The 9,835-nt window shown below is 34.5% G+C and overlaps 1 protein-coding gene and 1 long non-coding RNA gene across 5 annotated transcripts in view; one reads left to right on the forward strand and one right to left on the reverse strand.

Annotated features, from left to right (window-relative positions):
* The window catches only part of LOC128861987 (transmembrane and coiled-coil domains protein 2), a 132,576-nt gene extending 127,236 nt beyond the window's left edge, over positions 1 to 5,340 (reverse strand). Inside the window, exons 1-2 of one of the 4 annotated variants that reach the window (XM_054100370.1) lie at positions 5,242 to 5,330; positions 4,635 to 5,043 (exon numbers count right to left, since the gene is read on the reverse strand). The gene's annotated coding sequence lies outside the window, so the exon portion shown is untranslated. Of the gene's footprint in view, positions 1 to 4,634 lie in introns of all 4 variants that reach the window. The other 3 variants (XM_054100365.1, XM_054100361.1, XM_054100379.1) reach the window with 3 other exon arrangements.
* Positions 5,341 to 6,642: 1,302 nt separating this feature from the next.
* On the forward strand, positions 6,643 to 7,203 carry LOC128862083 (uncharacterized). The gene is made up of 2 exons (XR_008454423.1): positions 6,643 to 6,964; positions 7,081 to 7,203. It is a non-coding gene; the product is annotated as an uncharacterized LOC128862083 (long non-coding RNA).
* The last annotated feature ends 2,632 nt before the right edge of the window (positions 7,204 to 9,835 follow it).

A 9,835-nucleotide genomic window follows, 5' to 3' on the forward strand; every position in this document is an offset into this window, starting at 1 on the left:
TCAGGCCGGTGCTGAAACTATTCACGTACGGCTGGGCATGACGGGTATATTTTTAACGGCCAGCATCAACACCGAGATGCACAAATTACAGAGAGTTGTCTCACTGCTGAAGATAGCGGCGTCTGTTACACATGATTGCCTGTAATTGATTTGGAATTGGAAGCTTTCTTTTTGTATGCAGCATAAATTGATTTGAATTGAATTTATTATTATATTAAACGCAACTATTGTCATTAACATTCTTACATGTTTACTCCTAAAAGCATTTTTTCGTGCATCTGGAGCGCTGAAAACAGAATTACGCATGAACTTTCATGAACAGCTACACATTGGCCCTTACACACAAATATTTGTATGTAAGTATATTGACAGATAGAGAGCCATTCGCATAAGGAGAAATGCAAATTTCCATGCTCAGGATAGAATCACTAAGGGGCGTTTATAAATCTTACAAGCATCGAACCACAGTACACCGTTTAATAATCTTATAAACATTTTTTAATAAAATTAAAATTTTAAAAGTCGGCCATTCAATTAAACCGTTCAAATACAACGAGTATTGTTGGTTGACTTTTGACATATTCCTTTCCCTTTCTCTTTCTTGTGCATTCATACCACAGCTGCAATACTTCACACGGCTTCGTTGGAATTTCACGATTAATTGATGTATGCATAAGTGTTTGCGCGCCGAAGGAAAATGCGCGCAAGTACAGAGAACATTATTTGAATATTCGCTGTTAAGAAGGTAAAATCTATGGCGCTCACTTAGTTGGCTGGGACAGCCTTTCTTATTGAGAGTTGAATTTTGCTCCTTATAGGCAATTAAAAATCTTAAAAATCATTTACGAATATCAAATCATAGAAATCTCAGATAGCAGTTAGCGCGGACTTTTATATTTGGAATCAGCTATAAAAAAAATAAGCAATATTTTTTCACACTTGTTTTTTTATTTTGAAGATGGAACATTGCCATTTATGAATGAAAAATAATATCGTTCAAATGACTGCCACGACTGGCTTTACAGTAGGCCATTCGATCAAACCAATTTTTAAGCACATTTTCGATTGTTTGGGCTCCAATTTCATGAATGGCAACTTCGATTTCGTGTTTTAAAGCATCAATCGTCTCTGGATAGTTCGCATAGCATTTGTCCTTAACGGCTCCCCACAAAAATAGTCTAACGGGCTTAAATCACAGCTCCGAGGCGGCAGTGTGACAAGTTGCACCGTCCTGTTGAAACCAAATGCCGTCCATGTCATCCTCTTCAATTTTTGGATATAACTCGTTGAGCATGTCACGGTACCATTTACTGTAACCGCGGCTCCTCGCTCATTTTCGAAAAAAAAAATGGCCCGATGATGCCGCCAGACCAAAAACAGCATCAAACAGTGACTCGTGGTGGATGCATTTGCTTCTCTACAGTAACGTGTGGATTTTCTGAGCCCCAAATCTGACAATTTTGCTTATTGGCGTAGCCACCGATGTGAAAATCAGAAAAGATATTACTATGGAAATAGGTTTTCAATATTTCCCAAATTTGTTCAAGCGTATAGCGTCCCATTTCGTAAATGTCAAACCTTTAAGTAAATTATGAACACATTTGACATGTCATTTGTGTTACCATTCTCAAAAAAATAGGTGGTTCAAAAAGCAAACGCTATATGGCCCACCCTGTAAAAGGAAAACAAAATACGTATAGCCGATAGCCTTTCCTTGCCTTGTCTTAATTGGAAAATTTTTGGAAAAATGTTATTTATTAATTTATGTAAGTCAAATATTCTGCCATAGGTTATTTTTAATATTGACCTTAAGATTAGCTTAAATATGCTTAAAATGAAATGGTGGGTTTTAACGAAAAAAGGAAAAAATAAAAAAAAAAGTAATAGGGATTAAATGTGTAATATAATATTTATATTTTTTATTTATTTATTATAAGATTATTAAAATAATTTTTTTTGCCCAACCCTGTGTTTTCCGTGTTATCGATAATTATTATTAGAAATGCAAGGATAAACTTTAAAGTAAAAACTAAATAAAATGGATGCCGACAAAGAGAAAATGCAATATACATAATTCTAATTAAATGTTTGTTAAATATTATTAATTATGCAGTCTATATTACAGAGCCAAAAGCCTGTGTCCCTAAACGCTTTGGCCTGTTCGTTATTGCTTATTATGAAATGTAATATCGACTTTGGCATCTGTATTGCTGCTATGATTTTTTGCAAACTCAGTAGACAGACGTTGTTTACGGATTTCTTCCGACTGTCTATGTTGTTACTATCAACAAATTGCGCAATTAAATCAACTATTGCTTCTATTAGCCTTTTCTTCTTATCGTTAATAATAACTAAACAAACCAAAAACAATAAAATATTCCAACTAACCAATTTCTATGAAGAAAAACTTTTCAAAATTTGTGACAGATGATTGCTAATTTTTCAGCTAATCTGCTACGGGTAGATTAATTTTTGTTGCTAAGCTGTGCATATGTAAACGTACTTTAACACGCAGACATTCCAAATTCCAGGACGCCAATCAAGATATCTGCATGTACTTCACAGACTACGAGAAAGCCTTTGACAAAATATAACTAACAAGCCATTTAACATAAGGAAAGATTTAAAGTTAATGGGATATGTATAAATAACATTCGCTACGCAGACGATACAACGTTAGTAACAAACAATTTCCAGGCTCTCCAAACTGTTGTAAACAAAGTGGAAAAACATAGCTAATACTTCGGGCTAAATATAAATACTGATAAAACCAAATTTATTATTGTAAATAAAAGCAGCAAAGACTATCCCTATGCGAGACTAACCATAGGGGGCAAAACAATAGAGGGAGTAAAAAGTTTCAGGAGTATGGCTGAATGCCCAATGGGATCATGAGATTGGAAGCAGAATAGAGATGGCTAGAGCGGCCTTCATGAAGATTAAAAATATACTGACACGCCGGGACATACCAATTGGGTTAAAGACAAGATTTTTTAAAATGTTATGTATGGTCAACACTCTTATATGGATGTAAGACCTGGACGTTGAAAACCATAAGCATACACCGACTAGAATTTTTCGAAATGTGGTGCTATAGAAAAATGTTGAGAATTAGATGGAATGATAAATATCAAATGACGTAGTGCTAAATAGAATGCAAACCTCTAGGAACATGCTAACGGACATAAAAAGAAGAAAAGTCGCTTATTTCGGACAAATAAGAAAAAAACATTTTAAAATTGCTGATACAAGGAAAAGTTGAAGGACAAAGCGGAATTGGTAGGAAGAAAATGACGTGGCTAGACAACATCAAACAGTGGCCAGGTCTTAAAACAATCGGCGAACTATCAGTGGCAGCGAGAAGCAGACAAAAAGTTAACGACATCATTAATAATATGACCTGATAACCGTTCACTAAAATCAGAGTGACGTTTTTATGTAATCGCGAACATCCAGCATGGATACGCCGATTAAGAAGAAGTTTACGAAATAAAACACAAGTAAATTTGAGTGATGGAAAATCAGAATCATATTAACATAGGGTGGGGCAAAATTAATCACCTAATTTTGTTTTAAAATAACTTTTTTACTAAAAAAACAAAATAAAAATAAAAATATTTTGTGTAATGGAAATCTTTATTTTGAGCCTTACGCGCTCCATTGGGTGTCTGTTTGTATGCTGCAACTGCCAAATTCACAAGAGTCAAATATGATTGGCGGACGACGCCATTTGCACAAATTATACATCTTCCGATAGGGTGATAATTTTGCGCCACTTTGTTTATGATTTATGGCCAGAGTTATTCGTGAAATTCCTCTGAAAAACTCAACCATTGACCATTTGTTTATAAAGATAAATTCAACGCAAACACAGATACATAAGTTTTTTTTTTAATGTGCCCAATTAACATTTTTTAATACCGGCTGATGAGCGCTATCGTATTATTGACACACCCTTGAACTACAAAAAAAAAGCATGTGTGGTTTTTTTCTTTTGGGTACGCCCTGCTAATTTACCAATATGAAGCATATGAGGAATCCATAAAATGAAACTAGTTGGTCAGATAATGTAATTAAACAGCCGATTGCTTATGCCGCTAGTGAGTAATCACATCTTTTTGGTTTAAATCATGCAATAAATAAATAAATAAAAATACATAATACAATAAACCTCTGCTTCTGGTTTCTAACGTTTTGTAATCACAGACTTAATAAAAAAAAATTAAATACAGTGGAAAAGGAGCAACAAATCCTTGGAATGTTTATGCTGCTGCAACAACAACAAAACATTTGCAATTGGAACGCAAAGCGCTGACGTAATCAATTTTTCATTTTTTAATATCCTTTGTTGTTCTTATTGGTTTCCGCTTAATATACCCACTGTGCTGTCTACCTTTGCACTTTGTTTTGAGTTCAAATTCTAAATCTCTGCGACAGCGGAAGCAGCAGCAGCAGCGCAAAATGTGAATACCCGACTGTGGCAGCAGCTAACGCAACTGCCCTGCGCTTCAATTTATTTACATCACAGCTATGTCTTTTCGTATCGCTTTTAAAGCATAATTTCCCTTGATGCTTATAAACTACAGGCATTTCTTAAATATAGCTTATACAATAATTTTTGCTCACTTTCTTACCCTTTTTTGTTTGTCATTTATTCCTTTTTGTTGCGATGCATTTTTGTGTTGCTTTCGTTAACACTTTGTTCCAGCAACATAAGCGGCACTCCTTTCTAATGGACGCTTCGCTTTTTTGATACTTTACATTTCAACCCACCACATAATTCAATTTAATTCAATAATATGTGTGTATTTCACACTTTTTATACAAATATACACACTTGGCTGGCAAATTTTCGCTAGCTCTCTTTCCTTCTCACGGGTGATGAAAAATAAACTAACCGCTCAATTTTCTTACTTTTTCCTTGCACTATTTTCCGCTTTAACTAAATCATGCATGTTATTTTTTCGTAGCGCTAACGCCACGCGTTGGATTTCTATTTTAATCTCAACACTGAAAACTGCACAAATCAATCGCAAAACTAGGCTGTTGCAAGTTAAACGAAAAGTGAAATATCTAATAAACGCTGCGGGATACCGAACGCTTATACGAAATAAAGTGAATGAATAAAAATTTAGAAAAAAACTGTGAACGTGGCTCCTGTTTTATAGTTTAACCGCTGCAAGATTTCGCAGTTGATAACATTTGTATTATATTTATTTATACACTTTGTTTTATTTTTACTTTGCTAAATTAAATGCTTTTCCAATTCGACACTACAGAAATTTACGCCTCCTAATCGGATTGACTCAACCGCAACTCTGTTCGTACAAATCCACAACAAAATCAAGTTTGCAGCAGTGAACAGTGTTGCTTTGCCCCGTTAAATGTACGCCAAAGAGGGCGTTACCAAATTAAATTGTAAGGGAAGCGCGTTATTGCATTTTAGGATCTCTAAAGTTTGTAAAAGAAATCAGTAATCGTTTTCAATATACTTAAGCTATACAAAATATTTATTAAGTGATATTTTTGCATTTTTAATTCATGAGAAACGTATAGCTGTGCCCGTTTGGCCACAAAAAGTAGCAATACTGAAATCGGTTGATGCTGCCATTTCGAACGCAATATTCATTAGCGTCATCTAGCGGTGAATAGTGACATTCGGTAATTTTTTTACGGGCCCACTGAAAATTGTTCTTCTATTCCAATCAATAGGAAATAACAAGCATAATATTTTAATTCAAAGCGTTTTATCTGAGAGTGCCTCCTCATGCGGACTTATTTCGAAATGAAACCAATGCAATTAAAAATATTCAACTTGGACTGCTGAGCTCAGCTATTTTCACAAGGAAGCAAAAGTTGTGCAGCATCGCACTTTTGTTTTACGAAATTAAAAGCGTACGACTGATTTCCACAATATATGTATATGCATTATAAGTGGAGACTACCGTGCTATTCGGAGTCGGCTTAGAACTATCGGCCCCTCGAATTATGGAACAAAATAAAGACGCACGCCACAACTAAGAGAAGGGGATCGGCTAAATATCTAATGCGCCAATAATTTTTATTCTAAGAGGATTCCATCACACTTTTTATATTTAAAAGCAGCTTCGTTCAAATTATTTTAAATGCAATAATTTTAGTTAAAATTCTTATTTAATAAGTTTTAATTTTTGTTAAACCTTTATATGCTACAAACACATTCGCACAATATCATTCTCATTAATAACAAGAAAACAGCAGTGTTATCATTGTTACGAAATGAGAAATATTTAATCTAAACGGCGTGTAACTATTTGAGGGTTGTTGTACATATAACGAATTGAACGGTACGTTCCTGCTTGCAGGGTATTATTAAGTAAATGCGGTATTTCTTTGCTATTTAAATAATATGTATTCATTCTTTTTTTAATTATTTCCCTTTAACAACTTTTTTGCATGTGAGTGAGAAAATCCCAAAATCACTTGCAATCTACAAAATTCCTCTATGCTTTGCCAACGCCCATAAGAGAAATGCCCATTAAATCCCAACGTTGAACTGAACGTTCGTTAAGTTTATTGTCGTTTTGACAGCAATTTCAAAATGGCCGACACCCAATTCAGCGTCGCCATGACGCCAATTCAGCGCACGGTGGTCAGCATAGGGACGTTTGGAATAGTGAAACGGTCGGGTGGCTGCTGAGAACGTGAAAAAATTCATTTATTCAGTTCCTTCTTCAATTGCCAGTTAGCCAGACGATTAAATTAAAAAGGGGGGAAATGGCGCAAACTGTTAACAGAACGCGTGGAGGATTTAATTAAGCAATAAAATTGACCAAAGCAGTGGAAAATAATTAATTGTAGATAAATTGAAAGTGTTTTAAAAGTGCTCCGCACGAGAGGGGGAGTTCACAAGCAACAATAAAGTGAAAGGAAGTGCGGTAAAGAAACGAGAAAAGCATCGATTGAAATGGACAGACGAAAAAAAGTATGAATGAAAAACCGAATGTGTTAAGTTAGCAGAATTAGTGAACGGATGATGCTAATGAGAAAAGTGTATAAGCAAAAGATGGATAAGATTAAAGTAAAAATTTAATAATATAGGAAAAAATTAAATGTGCAGAGTGTAAGCCAGAAAGAATCAAATAGTATTGAACTGGAGAATGGTATGCAATGGAAGAGCAGAAAAGGCGAAAAGTGCAAAACGTATATGAGAAGAATGCAAAAGTTGAAAAAAATCAGCAGTCTGAAAAAACAATAATAATAAAAACAACCAACAGCAGTAGAAGCACCAGTTAAAGCTAAAAGTACAAATTCAATCAATTATGTGAAATAGCAGCAAACAACCGCCATGAAGACGACGGACGGACTACGGATACGTTGACTAAGAGCCCACTGTGCGACAGACGGTGCGACTGGACGCGACAAGACGTTGTAAAGTTGATAGCGGCAGTCTTCCGAAGTACATACAAAAATTGCTGAAGAAGGCTGAAAATAGAATTTTGAAATGAGAGAATAGGTGAAATGAGGGAGGAGAAGAAATTTATTTGAAAAGTGCCAGAAGAAGCAGATAAAGTGGAAACAGCGACAAAGCAATCAACCAAGCTGTTTTTTCTATTAATTTTTACACCAAGTTTATTGTGCACATATGATTGTGTGTGTACACGTGTGGGAAAAATGAAAAAAAAGTCATAGAAATAGGAAAACCACAAAAAGCTAGTTGACGGGCGAACGTATGTACATACGTATATGAAATAAATAGACGAAAGGTACTATATTGACAACAACGACGGATGAGGAGTGGAATGTGCATGTGCGATTTGTTATACAATAAATGACGAAAAGAGATTGAGAGCGGAGTGCGTTAATAAGAAATGGCTGTTGTGTGCATACAAAGTGCGATAGAGCGTTTTCATACGTACTATATTTGATTTAATTTACCATAAAAGAAGATTATGAAGATGAGTAAGGTTTGTTAAAGTTACAGCTTTCGAAATACGATAGTAAATGCGAGATAACATGTAATCATAGTTTTTTTTTGTTATAAATACAAAGGTTCGCTGTGCAAGTTGAAAGCAATTATAAAATAGGGGCAAACATAAAGCCGAATAACATTTGTGAGTAAAAAAACAAAGTTAATTCAAAGTTGTAAATGAAACGCGAATTCAAGGCGTTTTCTTTGCCTTCGCGAGGCAATTTATGAGTACGTGCGCGAATGCGATGTAATGGAGGGCATTGATAAAGTATAAATGAAAGATAAATGCAAGAAAAAAACAAGAAATAGAAATAAAACATACGAATGTGCATAATAAAGTAAAGAGTTAAATTTGACTGTTAAGCATATTGTAGAAAATGAACATTGTTAACACTAATAAAAATTGCACCACGAGTTCAGCTGTGTATCAAATTTAACTTAAAATGAATTCGTTCAGTAAATGCCAACGGGATATCTTGGTACGAAAAACTTACGGTTTCATGCAAACGCAAAACTATATATGAAATGGAACAGAAAGTAAATTATATGTACATATATACATGTGTTCCCTAAAAACAGTAAAACAACCAGAGTTAAAAGCCACAAAATAGTGTATTACTGACACTGACACGCGCATTGCACACGAGACAGCTTGTTTATAGAAACAACGAATAAATATTTAACATTGAAACGAATAATTCTTGCTATTTTTATTGCAAATTAAACATTTATAATTAGAGTGAAAGCGTGCGAAATTGTGTAAACGCCGGTACTGAGCTAAAAAAATATGAACGTGTAAAGTGGGGAAAAACGCGAACGCGGTCGTCAAACTGGAAATTTAAAATAAACAAGCAAGGTGTGCATTAATTATATTATTATCTTTTGAAAAAATGTGTTAATTTGCTTTCTGTTTTTTTTTATACAACTTTTATTTCTTCTTAATAACATTTTAATGAAGTGCTATTTATTCTCTTAAAATTTATCGTGAATTTCAAGACAATTTTTAGTTGTACTTTAATTTACGCCCGCCTGAATAAACTGCTATTTGTATCAGATTCATTTCAATTATTTATCAGAGGATTTGTGGACTTTATCTATAACCCGATATAACGTCAATAAATTTTTAATATACCCTATGATCAGAAAGCACCGGGAATGTTTAAATAGAATTAAATTCAGCCAAATTTATTTTATCTCCTTCAAAATATGACCCTTCTGAAACAGCACAGATGTGCCAACGTTTAACCCAGTCCCCATGCACCCCTGGTAGGGCGACGAAGGGAAGGCATTCGTCGAATTCTCTTTCATCTTCTCTATCGACTGAAATCTCCTTCACGAAGTGGTAACTTCAACTAGGGAAACAAAATCAAGTCGCATGGGTAACCGGAACGACCCGCATTCATATTCGTGTAAAGGCTGTCACCTCTGCAGCGTTCCCCGTATGTACATATGGGGAATGTTTATGCTGCTAGAACAACAACAAAAAAAATTTGAAAACAAATGAATCAAATTTATAACAATAAGAAGATTTCAAATTAATAATATTAAAGTACGCTCTGAAACGTCAAATGTACTCAAGGAGTTGAAAAGATTCCATACATAAATATCATCTCGAATATTGCAGCATTAACTTTGGGAATTGAGAAGATTCATCAGATTCGCCGTTTAGTAGATGCATTTTGTTAGCATTGCCAACATTAGAAATGCGAATAAAAATTTCACGGTAATGTTTACTTAGTTCTGCCATAAGTTCTGTTACAAGTTAAGTCCGTTGTAGACGTGAAATTTTTTTTAATGTATCATAGTTAGTCAATTAAATATTAAATTTTTTTAACTTTCATTCGAAATGGTCACCATTTGCTTTCTCACAAGCCTTCAACGCTT

This window comes from Anastrepha ludens, chromosome 2 (assembly GCF_028408465.1).
Source record: "Anastrepha ludens isolate Willacy chromosome 2, idAnaLude1.1, whole genome shotgun sequence".
In the NCBI taxonomy this organism is placed as follows: domain Eukaryota; kingdom Metazoa; phylum Arthropoda; class Insecta; order Diptera; family Tephritidae; genus Anastrepha; species Anastrepha ludens.